Source organism: Desmodus rotundus, chromosome 9 (assembly GCF_022682495.2).
Source record: "Desmodus rotundus isolate HL8 chromosome 9, HLdesRot8A.1, whole genome shotgun sequence".
Taxonomy (NCBI): domain Eukaryota; kingdom Metazoa; phylum Chordata; class Mammalia; order Chiroptera; family Phyllostomidae; genus Desmodus; species Desmodus rotundus.
In genome coordinates this window covers 2824096-2838342 of record NC_071395.1, presented here as the reverse complement: position 1 = coordinate 2838342, position 14247 = coordinate 2824096, and the positions used below count along the sequence as shown (strand labels likewise).

At 52.6% G+C, this 14247-nt stretch overlaps 1 protein-coding gene across 1 annotated transcript in view; it reads left to right on the top strand.

The window, feature by feature from the left end:
* The first annotated feature begins 320 nt into the window (after positions 1-320).
* Positions 321-14247, top strand: part of NDNF (neuron derived neurotrophic factor) — a 30353-nt gene continuing 16426 nt past the window's right edge. The window contains exon 1 of the mRNA XM_024568613.3: positions 321-721. The gene's annotated coding sequence lies outside the window, so the exon portion shown is untranslated. The remainder of the gene's footprint in view (positions 722-14247) is intronic.

Sequence of the window (14247 nt, the reverse complement as noted above, 5' to 3'; positions counted from 1 at the left end):
GGGCCTCCCTCTGCTTCCCCTGGTTCGCGGGAGGTAGCAGCGCAATCTGCCCCGGCGACGCCGCTCGCGAGGGTCCGGGTTTGGGGAGCGCAGGGTGGCGGGGCGTGTGTGTGTGTGTGTGTGTGTGTGTGTGTGTGTGTGTGTCCGCGCGCGCGCGCGCACGGTGGCGCGCTGCGGGAGGGAGGGAAGGGGAGGGAAGGGGAGGGACCCGGGGAGGCAGCGGGCAGAGGAGGGAGGGGCGGGCAGCGGCGGGCTGGGAGGGCTCCGGGCTTCAGCGGTGACACTCGGCAGCCAGCACACACTCCCCGCTCGGAGCCGCCAGAGAGCGGAGCGAGCTGAGCCGCGCGCCGCCGCCCGTGCGCCCTTTCCCCCGCGCCCGCCCGCTCGCGAGCCGCATCCTTCGCACCCTCTCGGCCCGAGGACCTCCCGCCGCCGCCGGCCCTCCGGCCCCGCTCCGGGCCCCGCGCCGCCCGCTCCACTTCGCAGCAACTTGGGCGGCCGCGCGCCGCAGCCTCTTCGCCTTTGAAGTTCGCAGCGCCGCCCGCAAAGTTGAGACGCCCCGGCAGCTGCACTCTCCTGCCTGCTGCCGCCTCCGCCCGGTCCCCGCGGGTCCGGGACGCGGGGCTCAGCATCTGGCCGCCGCAGGACGTAGACGTTTGGCGCCAACACCGCGGGGACCGAGTTTCTTCTCCCCCAGGAAGAACTTGCAGATTTTCTCCAGGTGAGTGGGGAGAGGAAAGCCACCCCCGATGCCCGGCGCCTTCGCCCTCCCCGGACACGCGCGCGCGGGGGGCTGCCGCCCGCTGGGAGGGGTACGCGCGTCCCCTCACTCGGTTTCCGCAGGCGAGGGCTCCCGCTACCGGGAGCTGCGGGCCCGAGGGGCGCGGGCGGGTCTCCGCAGCTGCCTTGTGTGGGGCGGCCCGGGCGGGGTGGACAGGAGGGGTCCCGGGGTCTGCGGAAGCCCCGACGGAGCCCAGGCACTCGCTTGGCTGACCTGCGAGAGGGCTGCGGCTCCCTGGGGCTCCGGCCCTCCGAGCGCCGTCTGCGGGCTGGTCGGGCCGGCGCGTGCGCGACGCAAAGGGGTGAGGGCGGCAGGGTGGACGCGAGTTCTGGACGGTGCACCCGGGGCGCTGGGACGTTGGGCGGCGCCGCTCCAGCCCCTCTAGTCCTGAGCGCGGTGGGCGAGCGTCGAGAAAGTTCCCGAGATGAGCAGGCTGGCCTGGGACGGGTCCCACTTTGCCGGGAGAGCAGCGCTGCGGCGGGACCGAGTGACGGGAGTCGCGCCCCAGCAAGGACCGGGCGCGAGTCGGGGTTCTCTCTGGTCCGCGAGCCTGCAGGACCGAGCTGAGGGCGGCCCGGGCGCTCGGCAACCCCGACTGGCGGTTCGGGTGCCAGCTGCGCCCTCCGGCACATCCAGGCTCCTTCGCTCAGCGTGCGGTCTGGCCTCCTCTTGCGCCCCGGGCGCACCCTCCTCCCCGCGCCCCGAAGCCCGCAGTCCCGCTCCACGCCCGGGACTCCGCGGCCCCCGCGCCCGGCCGAGCTGTCCTGCAGCGGGGCCACGGTCCTCCTCCTGGCTCCTCTGGGCGCTGGAAATGAACCTGAGCGAATGTCTCTGGGTTTGATTTTTCTTTTTTTTTAACTAAGTTCTTTGGATAAACTTAGTTGGGTTGGTAAAATTTGTTTACTTATCTTTCCATCAGGATAAATCACAAAGGAGAGTTTATTCCTGTAGCTGCGGATCGGTCTCAACACCCTGCCCCCATCCCGTCTATCCCCTCCCCCCGCCTGGCTTCCGATCCCTTTCTCTTCCCGAGGGGGACTGTCCCACCCCTCTCCTCCCACCCGCCCCCAGCGCCGGCGAGGGCCCGGGCGTCGTCAATGGAAATCAATAGGACCCGCTCCCTTCTCCGCCCCCTGCGCTGGGGCCGGGGGCTCCTCGCGCGGAGGGCTGTGAGGGCGTGAGGCACTGAGTGTGGCTGTCCCCAAAGACCGGAGGGACGGACGCCAGAGCGGACAGGCGCGCACAGCCCAGTGCGTTCAGGGAGACGGTGTTCTGATTCGTTATTGCTCATTAAGGGGGATAGTAAGGCCCGAACCCTGGCCGACCGTGCTGGTACTTGGTTGTGGTTTATGTCCGTCTCTTATTACAGCGGTTTCAGAAAGGGGAAAATTTTCAGAGAAAGTATTAATGACTTACACTCATTCCGCGTATGGGACGAATCAAATGTCAAAAAGGTGCTGTCATTTTATTAAAGTGTCAGCCCATGAACTTTCAGAAGGTTGCATCTTGTGAAACGTCCTCATTTGCCTCCATCTGGCTTCTTGAAGTTCGAAAAACTTGGCAACGTAATTAATTATGGTCCCAATTCCCATTTTCAATCTAAGCCCATATCCAGAATTGTATTAAAATATCACACCACTTATCCTTTCAAAGCGACTCGGATGAGTTGAGGTTCATGGGGATGGGTCAGCTGGGAACGGGAAGTTAGAGACATCTTTCAGATTCCTCCCAAAAGTCCTTTATTTCTTCCTTTAAAGAGAGAAACGGCAAGTACTCCCCCTGCCCACGTCTTCACCTCAGTGGACGCCCGTCATCTGCCCCCCACACTCGAAACCTAACGGCTTGCAGCTTTGTCTGCACGACTGTTTTCGTTTTCATGTCGGGACCTTTTATTCATTAAACCTGCACGTCGAGGTCGCAGGCTGCGCGCGGCCGGGACACTGTTTTAATTAGTAACTATCGTAAAAAGAAGCTCGAACTCTGTAATGGGCCCAAATTGCTGTGAATGGTGTGTGGTTTAAATCACGCCTTTACTTCAGCAGAGATGGAACAATGAATATAAAACATCTTTAATCACTTGCAGATACAGCTTTTATCTCTTAAGACGTTACAAATATATAATTGAAAAATATCCTTCCGAGGAGGAGGGCCGCCCCCACCGCCAGTTCGGGTGTCCTGCGTCTGGGGAACAGCCGTGCAGGGAAGAGTCACTGAGAGGCAGCAACCGGGGGAACGGGGCTGTGGCCTTGGCCACGCCGGCTGAGGGCTGAGGACCCGCTGCCTTGGGAACGGCCGCAGTGGGTCAGCCTTCAGAAAACTTAATGGGGTGACGCTTTCAACTGGCTTTGTGAACCTGGTGATTCCGAGCCCAGTTTTCTCACTTGGATTTACAGACTCCGAGATCGGAGGGCAAAAACTGTGCTGTAAAACTAACAAGTTAGGTGACATGAAAGGGGGAAAGGTAGAAATAAAGTGTATCTGCCGGTTGTCTTCCTGTGTTCATTTCTAGAGTAGTTTTATTCAGCAGAGCCAGAGATCAGAATTTTTATTTTAAAACGGATTGTGTGTTTGTTGTCACGGTTGTGAAGACGGAACTCCATTTTTCAGCTTGCCTGGTGGCGGAGTAGGTACTGGGAAGGGAATGATTATGTCTGAATAAACAGCATAGGAGTCGGTGCACTGATGAAAATTATTGTAATCCTTCCTCCTTGGTTCTCCCAGCGATGAGGAGGCTGGGTCTGAGACGCGCTCCCACCCTTTCCTGTCCCCCTGCCTGGGGGTCCGGTCCCGCTGTGGGGAGCCAGGCACCCAGGGTCCGCGGCCATCAGCCAGCCACTGGGCCTGTCCCAGAGGCGTCTGCCCTGGGTCAAAGGCAAGCGTCACCTGCAGACAACCATTCAGATTATTCCTTTGACCTTGAAACAATGTCTAGAATCCCTAAATATTTAGTTTGCAGTGACTATTCTGAAAAATGTAATTTATTCCTTCCTGTTGGCTCACAATCATTTAGCAGGAGCAAGAGCTAAGCAAGTTATAATTGAGTAGTAAACCCAAATGTTTGCTTTGAAGCCGATTTCACAAAGTCCTGCAGTATTTGCTCCACTTAAAGCGAGTCTGCAATGTGTAGCCCAAAGCCAGGCTGAATTCTGCTTTGTGTTCCCCGGATATTACAAATGAGGACTGACACCAGGAGGCAGGGGTCACGCTTCCGCACGGTCGTTTTCGCGGCGGTTTTTATGTCGTCAGGAAAGTATCGCGCAATGTGGAGGGAGAAACAGAACTGCTGATCCTCATTGCATCGCACCGTGGTTATGTTGACTATAAATCCCGTTAGGTTCCTGGGAAAACCACAGTGCTGTCGGGCGAATCTGTGTTTGTGTGGCTGTGGGAGGAGATGCACGTGTCTGCTGCCACGTCTGACTGACCCCGACCTTTGCCCTTCTGTGGGCTGCCAGTGCCTAAGTCAGTGCCCAGATGGGGTGTTTCCTTGGCTGCGTCCTCCCCAAACCCACTTCCTCACCCCGAAGACGCTGCACCCACACCTCCGCCGTTCTTGCTGGTATTTTACTAACAACTGCATTCATGCATTTTAGTCTTTTGAAAATATGAGATATATAATGTTAACTCACCCTAAATAAAAGAAGTATTGCTTTATTGCATTAAAAAATTGCGAGTAAGGTGTCAGATCCGTATAGGATGAAAGAGAACTAGTGATGTGGTTCTGCAGATTTCCCCCTTGAGATGAAGAGACTGGTTTGACCGCAGACAGCTGGACATCGGGTCCTGCTACGATGTCGATTTGTTTTTAAAGAACTCACTGAGCCCGACCGGATTTGGACTCTGAAGCCCGCAGACCTCGTTTGCCAGCGTAGACACTTCCCAGGTGACATGTCATTGTGCCCCCATGATTTCCGGGTCCTTTGGAAAGGGATTTATTTTAGTAAGTTGGTGAATAGTTTTTGGTTTTCATCTGTCAGTGTTCTCCTGCAGCCGATCTGAATGTGCATTCACTGCTTCATCCATTTCCCCGGAGTTTTTATCTTTAGTTTCACTTGTGAAAACTCTGACCCTTTAAAATCAAAAGTTGGCATGATGTGTATCCTTAACGTCTCAGATGTCTCTCTTAATTATCCTTTTCAAAGAATTAGCTGCCTTTTATATAGTTAGGAGAAAAAAAACCAATTTTTAGAAGTGGCAGGGTTGCATGAAGTTTGGAAGGGACTCAGTAAAAACATGATCACGCACGATTGGGAACCAAGTTATTCGAGCGGAACTCTCGGCCCTGGCCTCCGCGGTGTGATGTGGAAGGCAGCCACCGGTAACGGGAAGCGAGTGAGCATCCCGCTGTTGCGTCCCTCCGCTTGCTAGTGGGAATGACTTCAGCCAGCGTCACATACAGCGGTGACTGAGCGAGGGAGGGCAGCTGTGCAAGTTTCTGGTTGTTAGTGTTTTTCTCGCTCACACGCAGTCAAGGTCAGTGCCCTCTCCCTCCAGCTGTGTGCTCAGCGAGCCTCTATTCCACAACCCAAAGGCAGAGCTAAAAAACAGGCACTGCATTCAAAGGGTGCTTTATCACAACTAAAAATCCTTCTTGTTCTCCAAGGCAACGTCCCGATAGGCACAGATCCAGGTAAAATCTGAGACAAACTCATCAAATACACAGGAACCACTGAACTCGGAGGGATTTACAGAGGGTGGCACTTTTTAAATCTCCACGACTGTTGTCTAAGTTATCATACGGCAACTGAAGAGTGTCTGCGGGCAAAGGCAGACGGTGCCACATCCGGATAGTTGGCAAACAAAATGAGGGGCAGCGCCGTGGCACGTACTTGAAAATCGGATGTCTAAAAGGGACTCACTAGTGTCACAGGGCTTGGTTTCTCTAGGACTCGTCTCTCCAACTTCGGCGCTGCAGCATCAGGGTCCCCGCCGTGTCGACGGTCGCAGCTCACAGTGCCTGGCGGTGAGGAGCCGGCCACAGCCGTCCCCGTGGCCTGCCCACTTGTGTTTGGGTCACGTGGCCTCTAAGCCCGTGGTGCCAAGTGTGATGTTAAGCATTTTATTCCTGTAATAAAATGTGTTTCTGAATAAATTATCAGTCACACCAAAACCAAAACAAAACAAAACAAAAAACCCCAACCCTAAAAAAGACAAATACACACAAACATAAATGAACTTAATCCATTCGTTACCTAGTTTAAAATACATTGAAAGACAAAAATAGAACCCTTTTCACCCGTAAGGACACTCTAGATTTTAATCAACATTCATATGTTGCTAGCGCCCAATGAACGCGGTAATTTCGTATTGGGTTACAGCGGTCCCCAAAGCACACTGACGGCATCAGAAGCTCGGCATTGTGGCGGAGCCAGGAGTCACTGGTCCCAGTCATTGACCAGGGGCATTGGTTGTTGACAGTGGTGACAGAGACCGGTCACCCAGCACCAGCAGAGACGCCTGGCGGTCGCGCCTCCCCTGGCCCCCCAAGTGGCAGACAGCTCCGGTGTTCCGGGCTTCCTTCCGTGCAGGCTTCCACGTGCTATGAAGACGTATTTCCTCTTTGTGGGAAAACAGCTGCCTCCCCAGGGGGAGGGAAAAGTGTGGCCCTCCAGCAATGCAGGCAGGACTACCCGCACCGGGAGATGAACTCACAGGCCGGCCTCAGGGGAGATGGCTTGAGAGGGCCTGGGGACACCACCTGCTCACCACCCTGTCACCGGGGTCCTTTCCTGGTACTGGAACACCACTCGAAAAAGATGAGTTTCCATTTTCAAAGTTCACTTGTGTTTCACGGTGCCCCCTAGAAACCTGGAGACACCCCTGGGAGGGGGACCAGGGAAGGTGGTGCCAGCTGACCTTTTTTTTACGAGGTGTTACTGGCTAGAACAGGGGTGTCAAACTCACTGTCACCAGGGGCCACGTCAGCTTCAAGGTTGCCTTCAAAGGGCCGAATGTAGTTTGAGGACTGTATAAATGTAACTACTCCTTAACTAGGGGCAAGGAGCTCGGCGCTGCCGCCAGGTAGAAACAAGGTGCCGGGTGGGATAAACAAGGTGGAGGGCCGGATTCGGCCTGAGGGCCCTGTGTTTGCCCCCTGTGGGCTAGAGATAGCCAGGCTGCAGCGAGGCTAGCTGTAGCCCGACTCTGAGAGAGGGCTGCCAGGTGTCTCTGCCCTTCTGCCCTTGCCTCCTTTGGACAGCCAGCCTCTAGCACACACCTGCTTGTTGTTCCTCCGATCTTTGACTTGCAGTGTCTGCGCTTGATTACAAGTTACACCTGGGGCGGTGCCCGGACAGTCTCGCTCGGAGTTGAATGCTCTGCCTTTGCCGTCTTGGCATCTTCATTTTTGAACTGAGGCCTTGCCCTGAGTCCCAGAAGTCATGGACCTAACCTCCAGCCTACCTTGGTGTGAATTTAAGACATAGAGTCTTCGAAAAATATTTTTATCTATTTATTTTTAGAGAGAGGAAGGGAGGGAGAAGAAGAGGGAGAGAGACATCGATGTGCGAGCGATACATCAATCAGTTGCCTCTCGCACGTGCCCCCTACTTGGGACCTGGCCCACAACCCAGGCATGTGCCCTGACTGGGAATTGAACCGGTGACCCTTCACTTCACAGGCTGGCACTCAACCCACTGAGCCACGCCAGCCAGGGCAAGACACAGAGTCTTGATGTCGAGGGATTAGAAAGGACATTTGAGAGTATCTTTGCAAGGTTGGGTCCAATGAATATTTGTCTTTAACAATGTGACTTTTAAGTAAAGTGAGAGAGAGGTCATCTTCTTAAGCAGTTGAGGTGGAGGTTTCCCACTGCCTCTGAAATGATGCTGCACAGGTAGGTGCCGGCTTCTGAGAGGGTCAGTCCAGAGGAGCAGAAGCCTCCAAAGGGACTGTCCTTGTGCCCTGTGGTGGCGCTCAGACCTCTTGTTCTGACGAAGGGCGAAGGCCCCCGGAAGTCGACCCACAGTTACTTCCCTGCATGAAGGAGGAAGCAAGCTTGGTTAATGCTGCGTAATATCTGTTGACAGCGGCGTCCTTACTCAGAGTTCGGATGGACGCTGAACAGTAAAAAGTGGCGCAGGGGAGGCTCCTACTCAGTAAAAGCAACACAAGGTGAAAATGATGACACTGTAATCACCCCTGACGGGAAGTCACCCCAGCCCGCAAATTAACCAGAAACCGATCTGAATACACAACTTCATCCTCTGTAATAAACTACGGCATCCCAGTACAGAGTGCCTTCCGCGATTTATATGTATTTCTCACAAATATTCTACAGTCACCATCCTGGGGGATGTGGAGACAATGCGTTAGAGTCCGAGTTCTTGAAAGGAGGGGACAGGAAGCTGACGGGGTCCGCAGATAAATCCCCTCCGCCCCGTTGTCTTCAAGGGCATTCTTAGTTACTTGGATAAGCATCGCACAAGTCCTCAGCTACCCGTGCACACCTGTTACATTCCACCGTGCTCCAAAATTTCAGTATCTTACGAATTAAAAAATGTTATCCAACCTTCTTAACGCCTTCATAACAACATATATTGTATTACGTTTTGAAATTTTATTTATTTTCAGTAGCGTTCTCCGTTATTAACCTACATTGGAAACGTTTCTGTGCTTTGGAGTTCACACTGTGGATGAAAATGATTCTGTTTATTAATTCTAACTGTGTGTTACCCACCATTGTTTACAAGGCACTTCCGTGCCCTTCATTTTCCTTAATCTCCGCAGGAACCCAGTGAGGACGATATTACACACTTCCATTCCCGAGAAGTGCCGGCCTGGTTCCATAGACTCAGCTCAACTCACGAAATTTTAAATTAAAGAGATAACTCTCTGATTTCAAAAGTAAAATGGATGGAAATGTCTAAAATTTTAAAATAGAGATTAATTGCTAAATTAACTTGCAAGGACCCAATTTACTTCATTTTTTAAAATAATTTAATGACTCAAGAATATCATTAACTGAGTCTAATTCCCCAAGACCTCAATTGTAGGCTACTTATGTGTGAGTGTTTGTTTTTGCAACGGTTATCTTATTGGAGTTAGTATTTATAGTCATGCCTAAACAACTTGTCTTCGAGAGTAAAAATACTCTGGTTCAACACAGTATGAAGGACTAGCGGTGGTAAATAGATGAATAATGCCCACACCTGTCCTGCTGGGAGGCTGAAGACTTGTCAGAGAGTGGACACTGCTGGAAGTCAAAGGAGTGTCAGTTTCTGAACACCTGCAGGCTCCGGCGTGGCCCTTCCCCAGCTCCCCAGCCGCCAGTCCCACACATTCTACCCCCGTCCCAAAAGGTACCCTCGTGGGTCACTTCGCTTGAATAAGTCTCCAGTAGCCACGGGATCCACTCCTGAAGGCAGACCTCCCTTCCTTTCCGCAGCCCTGGTTGTATTAGTCCAACTGACTGGCCATTCAAATGTCCTGAGTCACACCATTTGTCGAGTCAGGGGTGTGTGTGTGTGTGATAGAGAAAGCCATTAACATACTTTGGAGACAAGTTGTCTGGAAAAGGAAGTAATAAAACATATTTCCTTGCAAAAATGAATTAAAGTTTGTTGGAGACGTATAACCCACTATGATTTTGAAACATATTCCAATTATGTATGATGGAGTCCAAACTAAAACTGTAAAACCCCTTTTTCAATGAGTAGTGATGCATCGTGACTCAGCTCTACAGTTATTCCATTTCCATTAATGATGTGGCATCTTTTGAGAGGTAAGCTTTGAAGTAAGATCAGTTCTAAGATTTTAAAAATAAACGGCATTTTATTTACCTCTCTATTGGATGAAATTGTACATTGCGATGGGAAAATGAGATTCTGACATATGATGTGATGTTCTAAGTATCCTGAGAGTTGAAAGCCCTTTAAAACATGATGAGGAGTGAGTGAGTTTATATAGCGGAAGAGCCTATATTCACACACTACTCTTAACACTTCAGCCACCAAATACAGCCTGTTACTGAAAAAATCTCAACGTTTCAAGTTCATTCCCACCTACAAGGCAACGACTGCAAAGAGGCCCTTTGGACACCTCTTCTCCTCTTGGCAGGCGCTGCCCCGGGGTAATGGCCGCTGGACCTGTGACCTGCGACCCTCCCAGCTGCTGCCTTTCTGAAACGCTTCCCCTCGATAGTTTTTAAAAAGGAAAACCACACCCCATTGTATGTCTTCCTCTTGTGGGGAAAGGGAGGACATAACTGTGGGCCCGAATTCCCGTGTGCGTCTATCTTTCGTGGTTTGTCACGTATTTGTTGTGGGTGTACAGGCTCGGGCTATGTCATCGTCACTTTCTACGGGCTCGTCCCTGAAAGTGGCTGTGGGGTCTCTCCGTATCGTCTGCATTGCGTGTGTCCTGCTCTTTCATCATCTTTTAATCCGGAAATAGTAACGCAGAGCACCCCAGGAACGTGGCCTAATCCTCAGCTCTCTCCTCACCGCACGTGCACCTTACATCCCCCGCCGGATCTAGTGCAGAGCCAGCTGCGCTCGCCCGCGTGCAAGCGGGTTCGGTCCGCTGCTGTGGACTGAACAACGTGGGCGTCCTCCGATCCTGCCTCTGGAGGCTGACAAAAAGCGTGTGCAAGTGTTCTGCCGTCAGGTGATTATTTTAAACACCCAGCGCGCTGGCCTTTCCTCTGGGTTTCCGGTCAGTCTCTAGCCGAACAGCGACCTAACTTCTTACCTGGTCAATTGGGTGAAGGAAGGTGGAGTAGCCTGATGCCGAAACCCCTTCTCCGATCTCTGTTGTAAAAGCGAGTCAAATGTGTGTCGTTTGCTGTTGAACAAAATTTTGCAACTACTTTGAGAAGGTGATTTATACTTTTTGTTAAGTAAATGGAAACTTTTTTTTAATGTTAAAAAGCATTCACATCCACTGTGTTTTTTTAATTTTTAAAAATCACATCCACTATGTCTAATCTCACAACAGTCCTGAGGATTCTTGCCTCCATGTTGAAGATGCGGAAGTTCAGACCCAGTGAGATCAGGAGATGCCCTCAAAGTGTAAATGCCTGTGATGGCCCAGTGAGAACTTCTTCAACTCAAGTCTTCGTCTGAGTCCAGTGATCAGAGTCTATTTCACTCTGGCAGCCTTTTAACTGTCCCAGAGCTGGAACGAGCGCACACACACACGTGCACACGTGCACACTCATACCGATTGCATGACAGTAGAGGACAGAAGAGAGTAAAGAACGCGCCACAGGAGACTCAAGTGTTTGTAAGAAACTCCAGCTCTGAACGGATAGGAACCCAGGGCGTGGGAAGGGAGCCCTGAATGCGAGCTGGGACGGAGGTCAGACCAAGGAAGACGGGGGAAGAGGCACGTGAGCTACAGTTTCTGTTCTCTGAGCTTCCGGATTGTCAGGAGCCACTGTCCTTGGAGAAGATTATCTCTTCTCTGAAAAGGTGTGGCTCCTCCCAGTTGGGGAGCTTGTTTTTGGCCTTGGGTTTTATAAGAGAGATGGTAGAAGAAGTACCTATTCAAAAACTGTTACTTTAACTTCCTTTTTCAAGAACAAGACAACTATGTACTGTGATACCCCTCCCCCTTTTCTTCTTTCTGGAAATAAGAGTCATTTTAGGGTTTAGCCATTTTAACTACTTAAGATCCCTGGTGTATCCATCTCACTCACCCATCTTCAGAGCGCATTACCTCGATTATGGCTACTTTTAAATCACGGTTTTGATGTCGCCCTGTGGTGGGCGAGGGAGGCCACCTCAGACACTCTGAGAGCAGATGGCTGTGGGGATGTCACGTGACGTGGGGGGCAGCGGGGAGGGGAAGCTTCAGGACCAGCACGTGTTTGGACCATTGTGAGTCCTGGTCCACCCGTGGTGTCAAACTCCACTTCTTCAGTCTACGACTATTCTCTAGTGGGGACGAGTGATTTCTGGATAGCGCCTTGCTTGTTCGCGCTGTGTTTGCAGACTCCGTGAAGCACGTAAACAAGGGAGAAACTCTGATGCAACTGGAATCTTGTCACAGTCTCCTAGTCTCCACTGCTCTCGTTACTGGGCTCTGAGATGGGCAACATATCCCCCGAGGGACACACCTGCATGTCCTTCTTTTTTACGTGGAGAAGGTAGAGTGAAGAGAAAGCTATGAAATAACGTGGGTATAATAACAGTTCTCAAAGGACTGGTCATCAATGCTTCTCCCTAAATTGGTGTTTAAAATGTTAAACGTTGGTAAGGAATGAAAGTAGAAATCAGGAAGTTCAAACAACAGACGTCCTGGAGGTGAAGATATGGCACTGCGGTTACCGATGGGAGGCCACAGGCCTGGAAGACACAGGGCTCCGCCACATGCCGTCCACGAGGGGCAGCATCCCCACTGCGCTCCGGGGAGCTTGCTGGGAAGGAGGCGGCTCAGGGCCCGGCCCTCTGGGGTAGAGCCTGCGTCCCGGCAGGAAAGCCGGCCATCCGCATGCACGTCAAGGTGTGAGAGGCGCCGACCTACACCGTTCCTGTGCTCGGGACAGAGGGCATCCCATCCAATCCGGGTTTCACACGTTTTCAGAGGAAAGAGGCCCTGTGTAATTCTTACCAGGGCGATTTTGGGTTCCTAAGGACAGAAGAGATGCGTCCTTATACCAGCCCTTGGGCCACCCAGCACACCCCTGTCTGTGGCAGCCACGCCGCTGACAGCCATGATATCCAACTTTCAGGTGCCACATCACAGGTTGTTATAGAAGTTTACACCTCTGAAACCATCGTTTCCCATTTAGCTCATATCAGTTCTTGTGAAACAAATTCCCAAATCAGCCCCTAGCCAAATGTACTGTTTTGTCAAATTTATTATTTTCGTTGATTCATTACACATCCACAGCATGTTCATGAGTGGGCGCCTGGCGTTGGGCTGTGTGGCCTGCATATAACTTGCAGGTAAAGAGGGTTTCCTTCCTACCCTGGGATCTCAGGAGTACGGACAGACAGTTTACATGGTCCATACCTGACGTGGGAGCCTAGACCGCTTTTTCAGCGGTCGGGCATGGAGGAGGAGGAAGGAGAGGAGTTTGCCACCCAGATAAGTGGCAGAGACATCCTGGCCCACAGGTGGCCTGGCTGGGGCCTGGGGTCCCCGCTGGGGACGTGGAGCAGAGGGGAGGCTGTAGGATGTGAACTTGGGACAGTGCATTGTGGTTGGAGGTACAGGACCTCGAGTGCCATGGACTTGTTCCTCTAGTTCATGGGAAGCATCTGACTTTTTTTTTTTTTAGCAGAAGAGTACGCAGGGTTTTTCTGTAAAGGTGATAGACCAAGCCTACTGACTGGAAAGCCTACTTGACTATTTTCGTCATCTCGGATTTCCTCCATCTCTCCGTGCCCTACGTGTTGTCGTTTTACAGAGCCCGTGTTCATGTGCCCGCGGCTGGTCTGTGAGGCCTCTCTTTCCCTCCCGTCCTGCTTCCAGCTCACTTGCTAGAGCCCCGGTCTGGTGACTCCGTCTGTGTAACACACCCCCACGCTCCATCCCTCTCCCTCTCCTGCAGGAAGCTGAAGCATCACCTGCCTACCATGGGCACCCCAGCAGCCCTCGTCTGCTCTTCTCTCTTTGATGAAGATGGTAGTGTTTTCCCCTTTACATTTCCCCTCCTCTAAAACCCATTTTCTACAGCCCACGTCGTCCCTAGAAGACTCAGGTCAGGTCCCGGGCTGCCCTGCTGAAGGGGCTTTCCCTCCCACTCAGAATGGAAGCCGAACTGCGGACAGTTTGTGGCACTCCGGAGGCTCTGCCCTTGCCCTCTGCTGCGCCCTTGACCCACCTGGTCCACACTGACACCCTTCCCTTTCAGCAGTGCCCGGGCCCGGGGCCACCCAAGGGCCTTGGCATGAGCCGTTTCTCTCCAGGAAAGCTCTTCCCCTGACGTTTGTTCCACTGGCTTCCTCTTGTTCGTGTCTCGGGGTCAATGTCATTTCCTCCAAGGAACCTCTTCAGAACATTTCATCCACAGTGGCCCCTGCCACGCTCTCACGCAGGCCCGTGTTAATTCTCCAAGTAGCATGAACGCCAGTCAATGGAGTTTTCTTATGTGTCTTCTGACCGTAAATAGGTCAGGAAGAGAGGACGTCTGGTATCCCTGGCACGTTGCTCAGCGCCCAGCACAGGGCAGGCGCGCAGTTTGCACTGGTTTAACTCTTACAGATGCAGGCCTGTCTCTGCCCCGGCTCTCTGGGCCCCCCACCTCCATCTCCCTTCCCCGCATCCCGTTCTTGCTTCTCCCCCTTGCTCTCAGAGTCCTGCTCTGTCTTCACCAGCGCTTGGCGATGCTTCTGCTAACTCCACCTCTGTTCAGCGCTAGTATCCCAGCTGCCCTTTGCCTCTTGCTAGGTGCTATCTCGCACTGTGGAGTACTTTCATGCATAGTTAATGTCCACTCAACTCAGCTGCAGACAGTGTGGGTCCCCATTACGTATCTCTGTACTTTCGGTACCTTTTTAGCGTGGCACGCACAGCAG